Source organism: Xenopus tropicalis, chromosome 2 (assembly GCF_000004195.4).
Source record: "Xenopus tropicalis strain Nigerian chromosome 2, UCB_Xtro_10.0, whole genome shotgun sequence".
In the NCBI taxonomy this organism is placed as follows: domain Eukaryota; kingdom Metazoa; phylum Chordata; class Amphibia; order Anura; family Pipidae; genus Xenopus; species Xenopus tropicalis.
This window is the reverse complement of record NC_030678.2, coordinates 143,850,939-143,868,047: the sequence shown is the minus strand read 5'-3', so window position 1 is coordinate 143,868,047 and position 17,109 is coordinate 143,850,939. Positions and strand designations below refer to the sequence as shown.

Below are 17,109 nucleotides of genomic sequence, written 5' to 3'. Positions count from 1 at the left end.
TCCTTTATCACCAAAAACTTTGCCAAGAAAAAATAGTAGTGGAGGCAAAATGGCAAGTGTGACCAAAGTCTACGGTTATGCCAAACTGATACTTCTGGCAAAATCTTATTCTGCACTGCTGCACGCTTATGGGCAAGGAGGCAGAATAAAACCTGGATGTTAGGAATGATTGGCTCCATAAAATGCTCATAAGCTTTAAGTAATGTTTAGCTTTCATTGGTTTTTCCTTGAATAGGCAATAAAGTGTGAGGGCAAATATTTTTAGTTTATGTAAGTTCTAATGCATATATAATTTTCAAAATAACACTAGTTGAATGGTGACATTTGGTTGTACTGCACAGTAGGATAGATAGTAGAAGGCAAAAGATAAAAAGAGAGAAAGCAAAAAGGTGGAGGGAGGAAAACTGGGCGGGGCTGGGAGAGGAGGGCACATTAAGAGTTAAAAAAGAAAGAGAAAATGTGCTATTACTGATAATACTTTGTAGGTAAATATGAACTTCAAGAATTTTTATTATCAGCTAGCTGTTAGATGAAATTTTGGGGCAAAAGCTATTCTATGTGCTAAATAATGTTGGCCTTCACTAACTCATTGTATTAAGATGGCTATAGAAACAATACAGTCACTGCGGCAGTTAAGTAGGGGTTTAAGGGAATACCCATGGCAAGCAGAATGGTAACATCATATCATCAAATATGATATTTATAATATAAATAAATATTACACAATTACATATTCGCATGACATAACATAGACCATACATGTTTATTAGTGCAACACTAATTATACTAAAAAACAAGTTGATAACCAAATTTATATCTATTTATATAAAAATGTTGAACTGGGAACAAATTATAATTAAATCCAATACTAAGCATAAACTGTTTAAAAGAGACTGCTGGTAAATAAGCCCTTCTGTATTATATAAAATGTTTTAATATTCTCATTTCATAGAATTCCTAACTATAAAGGCAGCAGTCAGTCTCTTCTCTAGAACAATACCAATCCTTTAGTTCTAGAAAATTACATATTATACTTTTTGACACTACAGCACAGTGTATATGTAGGAAATCTGATATGGCACATTATCACCATGGCTTAACAAAGACATTTCTGACAATCTGTTCAATACTCCTAACAAGATGTTTTTGACATGGAAACAAATTCCAGGTTCTGGTCAGCCCAGCAGCAATGTATCTGATTTCAAAAGTGTTAGAATACGATTTAAACTCTTTACTTGTTGCTATGTTGCTCTTTCTTGTCATGCAGTGCTCTGTTCTAGAAAAAAAATCACCAAATGTTGGAAAAGATATGTCACTTAAACAGATGACTGACAGTTTTGAAGCTACTGTGGTGTCTAGTTTCAGAAAATGCATAGTTAGTACTGGCATTTTAATATATCAATGAATGAATGCGCAAGAATCAGTTGCCCAGAAGATATGACATTTGGACTCTTCTCTATCTAACCATTACTGTAGACAAGGCCAGAGTGTAAATCAAGCTGATAGGGAACATCTTACATTTTAGATGCCATGTCACTGGTCAAAGTACATTACGCAGATCGATGAAGCCTTGGGTGAAACAATCAAACTACACGGGAAACAGTTAAAAGGTAAAGGGGCACCAGCTGGGAGGATTTTTAGTCTAGAATGAGACTAAATGAGATTTGGGCCAAGACAAAAAGTCCCAAAAAATTAAAACATTAACATTTTTTTATTTCTTTCACAGAGAGCAGATGTGCAAAGGGATTTGCTTTCATGTACACCACACCATGTACAGGCCAATAGAGTGTCAGCAAATTTAGTTTATAATTATCCATATATAACACATAACATTACATTTTATAAACATAATGCAGGGACAGCAAAACACAAGAACATAAAGAAGCATACAAATAAACAAAGGCAAGTGTAATGGCTATGAGTAACAAGCCAAGAAGAGCAGCAGGGGTAGCATGCAATAAGTAAACTTTTGGCAATCCCATCACCTGAACTAAAGTACAAGGAACTCTGTCCTACTTAGAAGGTAGGGCTATACCAGCAAGATACCAAATTAAAAAAGTTTATGAATGTCATCTAACCTGGTTTACTAAGGTAATTCTTACATTCTAAACTAAAGAATAAGAAGGGGTTGGGGATTGAATAGATCATTATGTGGCTTGAGCATGTCAGGACATGGCCATAAAGAAAAAAAATACTTAAATTAGCAGATTGGCTAAATTTTACCTCAAGGGAGCCATGGGAAACTTGTGACTTGTGGCTTATACAACCATATCAATTAAACTTTGAAGTACAATTAACTTTTCCCGGTATGACTAGTTCTGTATTATTAACATTGCTATGTCTAGTCATCCTTTCTCTTCACCCTTTGGTAAAGTCTGCATGGTATCTCCCTCTTTCCATAACAGTTAATCTTAAAAATGTCTACAGAACATCCTAGCAGATTATTCTCCATCTTGGTACTGTTCATCTCTACACATGCGGTGAGGTGGCCATGGAAAATTGATCACCATAGTGTCTGGAGGGCAAAAAGTATAATGTGGCCAAATAGTATTTTCAGCAAAGGCTGGAGGGCAAGAATTAAAATGTGGCCAAATAGTATTTTCTAGGCCATGTTTTTTCCCTAATGGAATAAAGGAAATTTAGGAGGGATAATGGATTTCACCAGTTTCTAACTCTGAGACCAAGCAAAGGGGCATGGGGCAGTAGAAAAGGTATAAATACAGAATGTTAAGCACTTCATAGTAGTTGAAATTGCTCATCTGGTTTTCTTTTTCCATGTGATAATAAACAGCACCTTTTTTAGTGTAATAAAAAATCCCCATTGGGTTAATGTAATGGTTTAATGTTTTTTAGGAGATTTCAAATAGGGTGACTAAAATGATGGTGGAAAAAAACCTCTCTCTGTATAGCCCCAGCTCCCAAGCAGTTCAGATAATAGATCCTATACCTGTACTAGGTCTTCCTGCATCTTGTACCCACTGTCTCTAATGAATACATAGCTACTGAATGCAGGCAGCTCTGTGTTCTTGATAAAAGTAAAAAGACCTGCAACCCAAGAGGCAGGTTGTCATGACCTTTTGCACCCTGCCCAATGCTATGCCAATGAGGCCCACTAAGCCTGAAGAATAACTTCCCTTACTTTAATACTTCAGTCACGTAAATGCATCCTGTATGCCTAAACAAAACAACACATAGGAAACCTTTTTTTACGCCGAAAACAGCAGCTGCTGTTATTTCCAACTGGTGTTGTACAGTTTACGTAGTCTGTTTGCCTTCTCAGATTTCAGCACAGGCATTTGAAAATTTTGCTTTGGCTTCCAGGAAACATGACAACTTTGTGTATTTAATGACACTGCAACTTCTGTAAATGGAAGGTGCCAATATAAACTTTGGTATTCCGCATTTAAAAACAATTGATGTATCAACAATGACAATGTAAATATCTACAATGTCCCCTTATTATGGGGAAAACAATCTAACAGGCCTCCACTTTATTTTAAAGGGATACTGAGCCTAATATACCTTATATAAATGTACTATGAAGGAGCTATGCCCATAACTTGGTGAAGGAGGATTAAACCGAAACATCAAGTGGGGTTTGCCTTATGCTACAAAGTTAATACAACTAGGACACTTTTTTTTTATAAGCCTAAAGACAAGGTTATATCACAGCACCCTCCAGTTAGTCAAAACACTAACCTTTCATTAAAAAAACAAGCCAAGGGCATTTGGCAGAGGCGAGCAGCACTGCCATTTTTTTCTTATGTGGGCTTGGGCTGGACATATGTGCACTATAGTGATTCAGGCAAGACTAGGGTAGCTTTTTCAAAATGTGAGATTAGAGCTTGCCACACAAAAATTCCCTGACTTTCTATTCATTCCTATGGGATTTTAAGAACTGTGTTTATCAATGGGTTAGAGTTCACTATTTGATAAATTAGAGTTTACTATTTGATATATCATACTAAAAATCCCATAGGAATGAATAGAAAATGGGGACATTTTTTCTGCGGTGAGCTCTTATCTCAAATTTTGATAAATATGCCCCATGTGTACTGCAGATGCGCCTACCCTAGAGAACCCCCAGTGATACTCCTGAGAATTAGTATTTCAGCTCATTATGGGGTGCCTAACAACCCCACCCTCTAGTAAGTTAACCTTTCCTTGTACTTTAAAGAAAAAAAGTTACACTTAATAACATCCTTTACTGTTTACATTTGGTTTTCATAACATATAAACCAGTTACAGAAATCATAATGGTGCCAACTTACAACTGAAAAACATAAAAGACTGCATCCCAGCAGATGAAAACATATATTCCACTAAAACTAAAGTCCCCCTCTGTTTTAAGAAAATAGCAAATGTGCTATCATCTACATAAATTCTTTTAATATCAACAGGTTGTGAAGTTAACATGGAATAAATTCCTCCAGCTTTTACTATATGCACTTCTCAGCATTCCTTGCTGTCTAAGCGGAGAGCTGGAGTTCCTAGCAGCTGGCAAGCTCAATCAGATCCCTAATTATGGGAATAATCTTCCTTTTAGTTTTACAAGTCTAATAAATATGGATTTTACTGGATGTACACAGCAAACCTAATGAATTAAAAATGACTTTGCATATAGAATATAGATAGTTCCTTTAAAGTGAAAATATACATTTATAATTTCTCAAAAACCAGTACAGATACTGTGCCCCTTATATGGAGCCCCCAACGCATTCCCATATATTGACAGATTTTACAGCAAGATGTGGGCTCTCTTGCCACTTTCAACATGTACCTGAATGGAGAAGGGAAAACCGATGGAAAGAATTTACCTATATGCATTCATTCAATCAATCAAACAACTATTTAGAATGCTATCAAATATAAAGGTATTAAACCATAATTTTAAAGAATTTTATTATTTGTTATGTCCCCAAAATAATTCAGTTTTCTGAAAGAAACAACCACAAAAAACACATTTCAAACACTGTACCAGATGAAATTCTGGGATTTGCTTGTATCAACTATGTGATTTTTATTGACTTGAATGGGAAGTTCTGAGTGTGGCTTGCAGCACTGAAATGCCATTAAGACTTTGGTCTAATTTTTGTGCAAAAGGTTTTCCATGGCAGCACTGACTAATCTGTTTTTGGTTCTACTAATCGCTTACAGTCTGCTAAACTGTGAAACTAAACACCTTGCATCTTGTAGTGCTGGAGAGTTTTTTTTCTCTTTAGGGCCGTGGAAGACAGGGAGATTAGTCGCCGTACGACAAATCTCCCTTGTCGCGGGCGACTAATCTCCCCGAAATGCCATCCCACCGGCTAGAATGTAAATCACTGGTGGGATGGCATACGTGGCGTGGCGATTTGAGAGGAAACTTCTGCGATTTTGGCGCCACATATGCCATCCCACCGGCTATTTACATTCTAGGCGGTGGGATGGCATTTCGGGGGGAAATTAGTCGTCCGCGACAAGGGAGATTTGCCGTGCGCCGACTAATTTCCCCGTCTGCCACAGCCCTTAGGTCCCCTGATGAGTGCAAGCAGGACTGGAATGAACTAGACATGGCCAATATGCCAGTTTTGAACCAAAGTGGCTGTGTGATTGGAAATAAGCCCATTTATTTAAATCATCTTGAGACGAGAGAGGTCACTGAACTCTGAAATCACAATGTTCCAATGTACTTTTATGAAATCAAATTTTCCATCACTGACCAGCTCTGAGTTGTAATTTTTCCCTATGCTTGTTTGTCTACAGCAATATATAGTTTATTCTTGTAAATGTTTGCCCCAGTGAAAAACAAAACCCAAACCAGCTCAAATAATGTAGCACTTTATAAAGTAATGGGATACAAACACAAGGCATAACAATGTACACCTACAAACAATGACAGCATAGTGTCAAGAACAACAGGGGAGAGTCCTGCTCAAAAGAGTTATCAGTCTAAATATAGGCAGTTAGAGTGTACTGAAAATTGGTAAACCAATAATTGGGGGTGCCTGAGAAGAATAAGGGGTGTATTTATTAACACTGGTGATGTTGCCCAAAGCAACCAATCAGCAATTAGATTTGAATAGTCACCTCTAAGGGAGAGAGTAACACGGGGAGATTAGTAACCCGCGACAAAACTCCCTGTTCGCAGGCGACTAATCTCCCCGGATTGCCATCCCACTGGCAAAAATGTAAATCGCCGTTTGCCATCCCACCGGCGATTTACATTTTCGCCGGTGGGATGGCATTTTGGGGAGATTAGTCGCCCGAGACACAGGAGATTTGTTGCAGGCAACTAATCTCCCCGTGTGCCAGAGCCCTAAGTTAGAATACAAAAACAAAGATCAGATTGCTTGCTATGGGCAACGTCACTGGAGATGTTTGTCTCCAGTGTTAATAAATATGCCCCTAAGAGTGTTGAGGAAGTTGTTAAGGTCTTAAATTGCAAGCTTGAATGAAGAGGTTTTTTTTAAGATAACGTGATCATATCTCCTAACTGTTCCAATTTTTGCGGGACAGACCCTCTTTTAACAGCTCAGTCCTGGATTCTTACTGAAAAGTTCCTTATTTCCCTTTGATCTCCTGCGCTGAAGCTAACAAAGATACAAACTTAATTAAAAAGTAGCTTTTGGCAGAGAACCCAGAAATCTTAACAAGCTGTACCTGCACTTAGACACAACGTTTCTCAAATAGGTAGCAGAGCCCAGAAACTTAACAAGCTACACTTGCACTAAGATACAGTTATAACTATTAAGCTAAACAGGTCTCTTGGGGGAACTGAGACTCGCAGCTTAAAGGGCAATTTCACCTGCATTAGCAAAACTGTAATAACACATAAAACGACCCCCAAACCCCAGAAATGTGTTCAAACTTCAAATAACCTGCCAAATTTAGTAAAATGGAAGTGGTATTTAGGGGATGTGGTTGCAAAAATGGGCGTGGTCAAAACAAATTCACCATTTCTTTTGAAAAATGGAAAGAGGGAAATTCTTTCCATTTTTCAAATGTTGGGAGGTATGCATTTGATGGCCAAGAAACTTTGTCTAATGGGATGGAAAAAGGAATTTTAGAGGATTGGTGCAGTAGATGAATCCTAGATATAGGAATGTACAGAGGTAACAACTGAGAAGAGAAGGCTATTGTGTGCAGAGTAAAGGTAATGTCTATAGGTATGCTAAGTAATTAAAGAGGTGATGTATGCAGCACTGTTCAGCGTTCAGGGACAGACAGAATGGGCCAGCACTTTGAGAGCAGGAGGACTAAGGCCTAAAGTGTCTATGCCTGGATTGATGGAGGGTCAGTTTGGATACAAGGAGTTCAAAGAGAACTGAGTTGCAGTTTGGTTATTTCATGTGTGAGGGAGAGAATTTTTTTAAAGACCTGGATGTGGGAAGTAAATGACAGTTAAAAGTTACTCCTAAGCAGTGTAACTGGGGAACTAGGGATACAGTGGATATAAAAAGTCTATAGACCCCTGATAAAATGTCAGGTTCCTGCTGTACAAAAATGAGGCAAACATAAATCATTTCAGAGCTTTTTCCATTTTTAACGTGACCTATAAACTGTACGGCTCAATTGAAAAACAAACTGAAATCTTTTAGGTGGAGGGAAGAAAACCAAAAACAATAAAATAATGTGGTTGCATAAGTGTGCACACCCTCTTCTAACTGGGGATGAAGCTGTGTTCAGAATTAAGCAATAACATTCAAAATCATGTTAAATAGGAGTCAGCTTACACCTGCCATCATTTAAAGTGCTTCTGAGGGAGGGAGAAAACCAAAAAAACTAAAATAATGTGGTTGCATAAGTGTGCACACCCTTAAACGAATACTTTGTTGAAGCACCTTTTGATTTTATTACAGCACTCAGTCTTTTTGGGTATGAGTCTATCAGCATGGCACATTTTGACTTTGCAAGATTTGCCCACTCTTCTTTGCAGAAACATTCCATATCTGTCAGATTGCGAGGGGAACTTCTGTGCACAGCCCTCTTCAGATCACCCCACAGATTTTCAATCGGATTCAGGTCTGGGCTCTGGCTGGGCCATTCCAAAACTTTAATCTTCTTCCGGTGAAGCCATTCCTTTGTTGATTTGGATGTGTGCTTTGGGTCGTTGTCATGCTGAAAGATGAATTCCTCCTCATGTTCAGCTTTCTAGCAGAAGCCTGAAGGTTTTGTGCCAATATTGACTGGTATTTGGAACTGTTCATAATTCCCTCTATCTTAACTAAGGCCCCAGTTCCAGCTGAAGAAAAACAGCCCCAAAGCATGATGCCGCCACCACCATGCTTCACTGTGGGTATGGTGTTCTTTTGGTGATGTGCAGTATTGTTTTTGTGCCAGACATATTTTTTGGAATTATGGCCAAAAAGTTCAACCTTGGTTTCATCAGACCATAACACCTTTTCCCACATGCTTTTGGGAGACTTCAGATGTGTTTTTGCAAAATGTCGCCTGGCTTGGATGTTTTTCTTCATAAGGAAAGGCTTTCGTCTTGCCACTCTACCCCATAGCCCAGACATATGAAGAATATGGGAGATTGTTGTCACATGTACCACACAGCCAGTACTTTGCCAGATATTCCTGCAGCTCCTTTAATGTTGCTGTAGGCCTCTTGGTAGCCTCCCTGACCAGTTTACTTCTCGTCTTTTCATCAATTTTGGAGGGACGTCCAGTTCTTGGTAATGTCACTGTTGTGCCATATATTCTCCACTTGATGATGACTGTCTTCACTGTGTTCCATGGTATCTCTAATGCCTTGGAAATTCCTTCTCCTGACTGTTATCTTTTAACAATGAGATCCCTGTGGACCATGGCTTTTGCTGTGGGATGTGACTAAAAAAAATGTCAGGAAAGACCAACTAGAGCAGCTGAACTTTATTTGGGATTAATCAGAGGCAATTTAAATAATGGCAGGTGTATGCTGACTCCTATTTAACATGATTTTGAATGTGATTGCTTAATTCTGAACACAGCTTCATCCCCAGTTATAAGAGGGTGTGCACACTTATGCAACCACATTATTTTAGTTATTTTGGTTTTCTTCCCTCCTTTTAAAATATTTCAGTTTGTTTTTCAATTGAGCCGTACAGTTTATAGGTAACCATACCTATATAGCTCATACCATATAGCTCACCAACACCTAGAAAACCAAGAGTCCAAGAACAGAGCCTTGAGGTACCCCAAATGAGAGTGGATGGGGAAAGGGGATAGAGCCAGCATGGGAGATAAAAGATAACATTTACAGTGATAGCATGTCTCCAGCAGTCTCCTGGATTTCAAAACAAGAGAGTATATGGTGTAACATAAAATGATCAAGTGTGTCAAAAACTATCAACAAGTCTATAAGAATCAAACTGGGCAGAGGCCTTTGGTTTTAGTGTTTGGGTACATCCTGGTTTATGCATTACTAAACACTAACACACCATACTGTACAGAGAAAAAGAAAAATGTGCATCACACTGTACACTGGAAAACTACCACTCAGAACAAGAGAGAATCTGGCTATTGGCTCACATACAGGGTCCCTAAGCTCAGTAAGTGACAGCAGCACAGAGCTGTGCAGGGAATAAGTAGAAAAGAAGATGGGGGGCTACTGGGGCATCTTCAGAGGCAGAGGTCTTCTCTGCTAAAGGGCTGGGTTGCCTTGGGCTGGTACAGTAGCTCAAATTTGATTCTGGATTTCAGGGAAGAAAAATTTGCCATGTTGGCAAGAAGTGATTTGGGGCATTTTGAAAAACAGGGAGCAAAACCTCACAATCAATCCATGCTGCAAGCTGTCAGTGTAATAATCTTGTGGCAAAAGCCTAAGGTACGATAAGGAAAAATGTAAAAAATTGGTAATTGTGTTGAAATCCTTAAAAGCAAATAGTCAAACATGTTTAAATGAAAAACAATTAATTTTCTTTGGTTTAGGAAAACATTTCTGATTCTCTGTAAGCACTTGGGTATTATCTCTGGTCTTTTTATGGCGCTGACAAAGTTCACTTTAACGTAAACAGTCTAAGGTCAGTGACTGGCTGCTATACAGCCTGAAGTTGCAGCTTTTATCTGGTGCAGTAACTTGTTTCTTTTCTTACTGTCATGTCAGTGTCCAAAAGTACAGCTCAACAGTCAAAGTTTTGATACCTGTTAAGAGCAATGGCACACAAGGCATTTCAGAACTGCCTTATTCCCAACCCTTAGAAGAAAAACACAGCAATAAAACACTCCAAGCCACCTTGGTTTTCGTCAACTAAAAAAGAAATCAGTTACAGCACATGGACAGATTCTCACACAAAAATACCAGCTTACTGGTTTCTGTGCAAGAACTGTGTGTGCTAAATCTTAATTCCATAGCAGATTACACAGGCAAGATTGCGCAATAAAATCATATATAATTTGCATGCAGGATGTTTAACACAAACGTTATCTGCAATTTTATGGAGAAGATTCCATCAATAAGATATAAGATGAAACTTGGCATCCCCAATGTCAATGGACACAGGAATAACATAGTGGCATTATTACACTGCTGGCATTGACTCTGACCAGATCTACTGACTTCTAAACCAAAATAAATTGATGTAAACTTAAACAGTGCAGCTCTTTTAGCACTTTTAAAGTTTACAGCACTCTTTAGGGGTTTTAGAGATACAGGTATGGGACCTGTTATCCAGAATGCTCTGGACCTGGTGTTTTCCAGATAAGGGGTCTTTCCGTGATTCGGATCTCAATCCTTAAGTCCACTGAGAAATTATTTAACCAGTAATTAAACCCAGTAGAATTGTTTTGGTTCCAATAAGGGGTAATTATATCTTAGTTGGGATCAAGTACAAGGTACTTTTTTATTATTACAGAGAAAAAGGAAATAATTTTTAAAAATGTGACTTATTTGATTAAAATGAAGTCTATGGGAGATGCCCTTTCTGTAATTCTGAACTTTCTGTATAATGGGTTTCCGGATAAGGGGTCCGATACCTGTATAGGCAGTTTAAGACAGTGAGTGCCAAGTTTTCTGCCTGAAGGTCGCAGTGTCAGTGACCCTACACTTTCTATGAACTAAGGTGACTCACTTGCTTTTATACAGATTTGTTAACTGAAAAACCTGATATTAGCAGTCTAAAACAGCTAACATCTCAGAACAATTCATTTTTAAGGTTCCAGCCAGGGTTGCAGCAAGCTGGTATGATTGGTCAAAAATGAATTTTCATGTGACACTATAACTAATACAAATCTTCAACTGACACTACAGAGTCAAACTGCAGTCAGTCTGCAGGTATAGCATCCTGAGGTCCTCCAGATGCTGTTATATGTATATGACCTGTTATCCAGAATGCTTGGGACCCGGGATTTTCCAGATAAGGTTTCTATCCATAATTTGGATCACCATACAGTCTACTAAAAAATGGGATTATTTTGCCCCTTATAAGGGTTATTTATATCTTAGTTGATTGATTTATTATTACAGAAAAAGGAAATAATTTTAAAAATATGAATTATAAAATAATTGTAAAATAATTTCTATGGGAGATTGCCTTCCCATTATTTGGAGCTTTCTGGAAAATGGGTCCTAGATAACAGATTCCATACCTGTATTTTACAAGTAAAAAGCTCTACAAATTACCCACACTTTCGTAAAATCTTGCACCTCATGAAATGATGCAGATAATTTCCTTACAGACTGAGTAAAATTGCCATGCGTAGAAAGTCAGAAATAGCAGCAAATGGATGCTCTTCTGACAAACAGTAAACAGGTGACATGTGTCTTTGGATGCTGCTATGAATGTCCCTTTATGCACAATTATAGAACAAAATTATGTGTGATAAAAAATGTGGCTTTTTTATTGCACCAAGATGGGCAAATCCCAACCACAAATGGAAAAAATATTCAGTAGGTTGCTTATGGTATAATACATAACAGAAACTCGGAGATAGAAGAGATAGAACCAGACTTTTCTGGCATTTATATATATCTGTGTGTGTGTGTATGCGTAGGCACAATATTTTTCAGCAAATGTTCTTGCTTAAAGCCATCCATAGAACATCATTTACTAACAACAGTCATTCTAAGTGCTCTGCATATTTGCGGAGCTTAGCTCCCAATCTGATCAGTGTCATTGACTAAAATGTGGAAATATTTCTGGAAAAGTTTAAAAAAGTAGTAAATTCAAGATTGCCCTTTGGCTTATGGCACACGGGACACTTGTTTAGATAAATCTTTGCTACCGCGGTCAACAAAACATCTCTTGTTACCTTCCCACCAGCTAACACGCACATCACCGATGGGGAAATGTACACGGAACTTTGGTTTCCGAAGTAGCTCAAAGTATCTTCACATGGAAACTTGCCAGCAAATATTTATCACGGGCCACAAAATGTCCCACATGCCATCAGCCTCAATCCTCTACCACAGGGGTCCCCAACCTTTTTTTACCTGTGAGCCACATTCAAATGTAAAAAGACTTGGGGAGCAACACAAACATAAACCATATTTCTGGAGGTGTCAAATAAGCACTCTTATTGACTATTTGGTAGCCCCTATATGGACTGGCAGCCTACCCCCAGTTCTGTTTGGCAGTAGATCTGGTTTTTATGCAGCCAAAAGGAATTCAAAAATAACAACCTGCTTTAAGGCCACTGGAAGCAATATCCAATGGGTTGGTGAGCAACATGCACGAGCCTCTGGTTAGCGATCACTGCTCTACTACAAAACACAGGAGAAACTCACAAAAGTGGATAATAAGAAATATTATTGGAATTTAAAATTCATAACAACCTATTTCAGGAATACCTTAGTTCTGGAGTCAAATTGTTGTTCCAGAACACCACTTTTTAACTAGTTAACCTGGAATACCAAATTTCTCCAAATCTGGTGCACAATGTATGTATGTATATCTTTATTTATAAAGCACTACTTATGTATGCAGTGCTGTACAGTAGAATACATTAATACAAACAGGGGGTATTAAGATAATAGATAAATATGAAGTATTACAATAAACACAAATAAATAAAATATACAGTTGCAAAAGATAAGAGTCAAGGACACAAGAGGATGGAGATTCCTGCCCTGTAGAGCTTACAATCTAGATGGGATGCCAAGTTGAAGTTGGTATAAAGTTGGCCTGACATTAAAAGATCCACTTGTCTGGTAGATTTTTAAACCTGTCTGAATAATATCTACCCAATTTTCAGATATTAAAAAAACTTGTTGCTATAGGGTGGTGTTACAAAAATTAAAAACTGGTGTTCACGCTATGAATTTCCAGTTATTTTCTGCCATTTAACGCCTTCTTTCTGAGTTTGACATAAGTACCATAAGCAAAGTGGGGCTTACAAATGGCAAAACACTTTGATTTATAGTAAGACCCATGAACAGTACTGCAAATTCATGAAAATGTTGCAGAAAACACCAACACTGTATAAATCGCCAAATTCATAAAACTGAAAAAATACTTTTGTGATCTGCCATTAATCTTATTTATTTCAGTGTTATTTTGCACCACCCTTGTGAATACCTATACACAGGCAGTGTGGCTGGGGGAAGGGAAGGGTACATTTAGCAGATGTATAGAAGTATTGGTTCACAAAATAAATTCTAAAGAGACACGGCAGAAGGAACACAAGCAGCCACTGTTTAATGAGGGTAAAACTGCTGGACCCAAAACAGTATACAGATTAAGGAAAACTGACAGACCCTTACACAGGTCCAAACACACAGGACCTTATACAAGGGTCCTTTTTTTAGGTGTTTGATACACAAGTTTGACTGCGGCTAAACATATGAGCCAATTGATTCCACTTTTTTCTACCTTGTTGTACCAACAAGCATTCAGATCAGCAATTTATTTTTTAAACGCAACACACTACATTTTTGGCACACATTTAGAATATATTAAAACAAGATGAACGAACTTGCACAATATCAGGCCAAAATCCACCTGTCACTGCTAGACACAGGTGTATTTCATTGAACGGAATGACAGGCCTAAAGCTGACCATAGACGCACCGATAATATCATACAAAACCTCGTTTCGTACGATATTCGGTGCGTGTATGGCAAGTCGACCGATATCGCAGGAGGCTGCTGATATCGGTCGACTCGCCGATCGGGCGGGTTAAAAGATTTTGATCGGGCGCCATAGAAGGTGCCTGATCAAAATCTTATTTAATGCAAAGTATCCTTCATTTATACCCACATGTTTCAACAGCACTTAATAGAGATTATCATTCATATGTGGAATAGAAAAGTAAAAAGTCATACTTTGATCCCTGTGACACAAACAGGAGCTCCTCTACACATAAGTGTTGAACAACCTGTAGCCCTCAAGTTGTGGCTGAACATGTGCACTAAATAAGCACAAAAAGAACAGCTACCCATTTTGTATCAGACAGAGCAAGATACTATTAACTCCCTTAAACAGACAAATACCCATAATCCCTTAAAATGGCCATACACTAAAAGAGCCACTCGCTAGCAAGTTCTTTAAACAAGCGGATCTTTCTCCGGTATGGCAATCTTGAGGTGATTATTACTGGACTATTGCCAAATGACTGGATCACAATAACACCAAATGCAGGCAAGGACCAGATTATCAAGCCAATGTGGTCCTTCACCCAGTGGGATTTAAACCTTCCCAATAAATATCTGCCCAATATTTGTCCAGAAATTGGAGGGCCCCATACAAAAGCAAATAATCTGCCGACTCGGTTTCAAGGGGCTAAATCAGCATATTTAAGATGCCAAAGTCCACAACTGTGTGTGGTGGAACTCATAGTTTAAAGGAAAACTAACCCCTAAAAAGAGAATATGGTTAGAAATGGCATACTTTATATACTGAACTTATTGAGCTGGCCTAAAGGTTCAGCATCTGATGCAGGCCTTCAAAGTTGTCACAAAAGCTCCCCATCTTGGATTTTGTTATAAGTGTCGGTGTGCTCTGGGCAGCTGTTGAGAAGCTAATCTTATGGGGCGTTGCAAATTATCAAGTGGAAAATGAGGTTTGTTTGTCATAAAGGCCGATGCTACAGGGCTGGGTATTAATTTCTGATGATAACTGCACTTGTTTCAGAGCTGCCATACACTAATAATCTGTATTATTTACTAATTAGCCTTATATAGTGACATTTATAGTCTATATATACAGTATATTGTGACATTTATAGTTTATATCTACAGTATAATGTGAGTGGGCCCCTAAGCTCAGTAAGTGACAGTAGCACAGAGCATGTGCAGGGAATCAGTAGAAAAGAAGATGGGGGGCTACTGGGGGCATCTTTGAGGGCACAGATCTTCACTGCTAAAGGCCTGGGGTTGCCTTGGGGTGGTACAGAAGCCCAAAATATCTACTAACCTACTTCTTTAGTTAAGCTTTAGTTCTCCTTTAACAGCAGCTGGCTGGATATCATTATAGAAAACTGCAGTCTTAAAATCTAATGCATGTCTGAATAGTACAAACTCCCCTGGTTGGGGTGGTAGGTTGGTGGTAGCTTTGAAATTCTGAAATGGTAAATGGTTATAGCCGAGATGTTGTCATTCCTCCACCACAACGTTGTCATTCCTTCACCACAACTCCTATTATGATCCTTTCAGTTCTAGTCCAGACATGGCTAATGAGCCCTGGGCTAGAGATTGCTCCTTTAACAGTATTACTGTCATCTGTGGCTGTTTAAGATCTGGAAAGAAAAATATGTGTGGTGTGTCTATACACTCAGCATCTTAAACCTCTATTTACTGTTAATGAACTGGAATTACACGCCCCCTTAAAGTGGTACTGACACTAAAAACGACTGTTCAAAATAAAAATGTACATTAAAAGTTCCCTATAAGTCATATTGATCATTTTTGCTGATAGGACTGATTTTTTAACTGTTTCTTGAAGTTCCAAAATCTGCCTGTTTTGCCAACGAAGCTCTTGAATCGTTTGGTCTGTATATGCACTCCGCAACAAACAGGTTGGAGGTATCTTTTTACACCAGCAAATCGTTTTGTTTGCTTTTTCCTTTTTTCATTGTTTTGCCAACCTGACTGTCCCTTCTAAAGTTGTCAGTTATAGTTTCTAATGTTAACAGACTACGAGCAGCCCCCTCATAGAGCAACTTTGGGGATCTGATAGATAATGTAATAGCAAAAAAAGGTCTAATTTCTGGTTCAATGAGTTGCAGTTCAAAAACAGCGGGAGCACTCCAAGTTGGGTATAACCAATATAAAGGAAATCTGCCAGACTAGGGACCAATGATTATGAGGGGAAAAAAGTCATGTTCAACCTACAACTCTGTGCTGTTGTTACACTACAACTCTCAGTCAGGTTTGAGAGTTGTAGTCCAACAACAGCTATAGAACACAGCCTGGACATCTCTGATGTGTATAGTAAACACAGCTAACACCTTTTACACAAATACACAAATACAGGGGGCTAAGGTCAAATGCCATCTCCTTTTACTAATAGCCCCGCTGCTATAGGGCTTGTGTGACACCTATGCTGTCATTTACCCCTGTCTCTCATAGTCCAACACGTTCCGAGTACAGTACACACAGTGGAATACGGCGGTTACAATGTAACAGAGTTTGACATGAAGTGGAATGTACTAATCCCCTTAGTCCCCCCCGCACTGCCCAATGAGCGCTCAGTGCCTGACAGGAGCTGTCACCCTCATGTTCCCGGCCGCGCTGTTACCTTGTAACTGTAACCCCTGGATCAGCAACCTGGCACGGACAATTGGCACAGCAGCCCCAACTCTTCTTGCCTATTTGGTTTCACAGCGGCTTCCAGTCAGCAGAACCTGAGGAGGGGGGAAACACACTGAAAAAGGGACGTGACAAGTCCCTCCTGGAGGTGGGAATGCCCCAGCAGTAGGAGGGGAAAAGGGCGGCTGACGAGCAAGGTACGTCCTTCCTGTCTCACTGCCCCATTCATGGGCTGCACCGTCACTCTGACCTTTGGGCGGGACTGTGGAACCGCAGCTGCTGCTCACATTAACTCTTTAGTGACAGCTACACAGGGGCTGCAGGAAGGAAATAGTTAACATTTGCCCAGTCCTTGAGACTCGTAGGCTGTCTGTAGTTTCCCCTCACTGCCAGCTGTCTCTGCTTTATGTAGAGAAGCGTCAGACAGACAGGCAGTTGTTTACACCTTCAGAAGGCACGT

At 39.0% G+C, this 17,109-nt stretch overlaps 1 protein-coding gene across 1 annotated transcript in view; it reads right to left on the bottom strand.

Annotated features, from left to right (window-relative positions):
* vdr (vitamin D receptor) overlaps positions 1 to 16,875 on the bottom strand; it is a 76,511-nt gene extending 59,636 nt beyond the window's left edge. The window contains exon 1 of the mRNA XM_002935657.5: positions 16,639 to 16,875. The gene's annotated coding sequence lies outside the window, so the exon portion shown is untranslated. The remainder of the gene's footprint in view (positions 1 to 16,638) is intronic.
* Between the last annotated feature and the right edge of the window lie 234 nt (positions 16,876 to 17,109).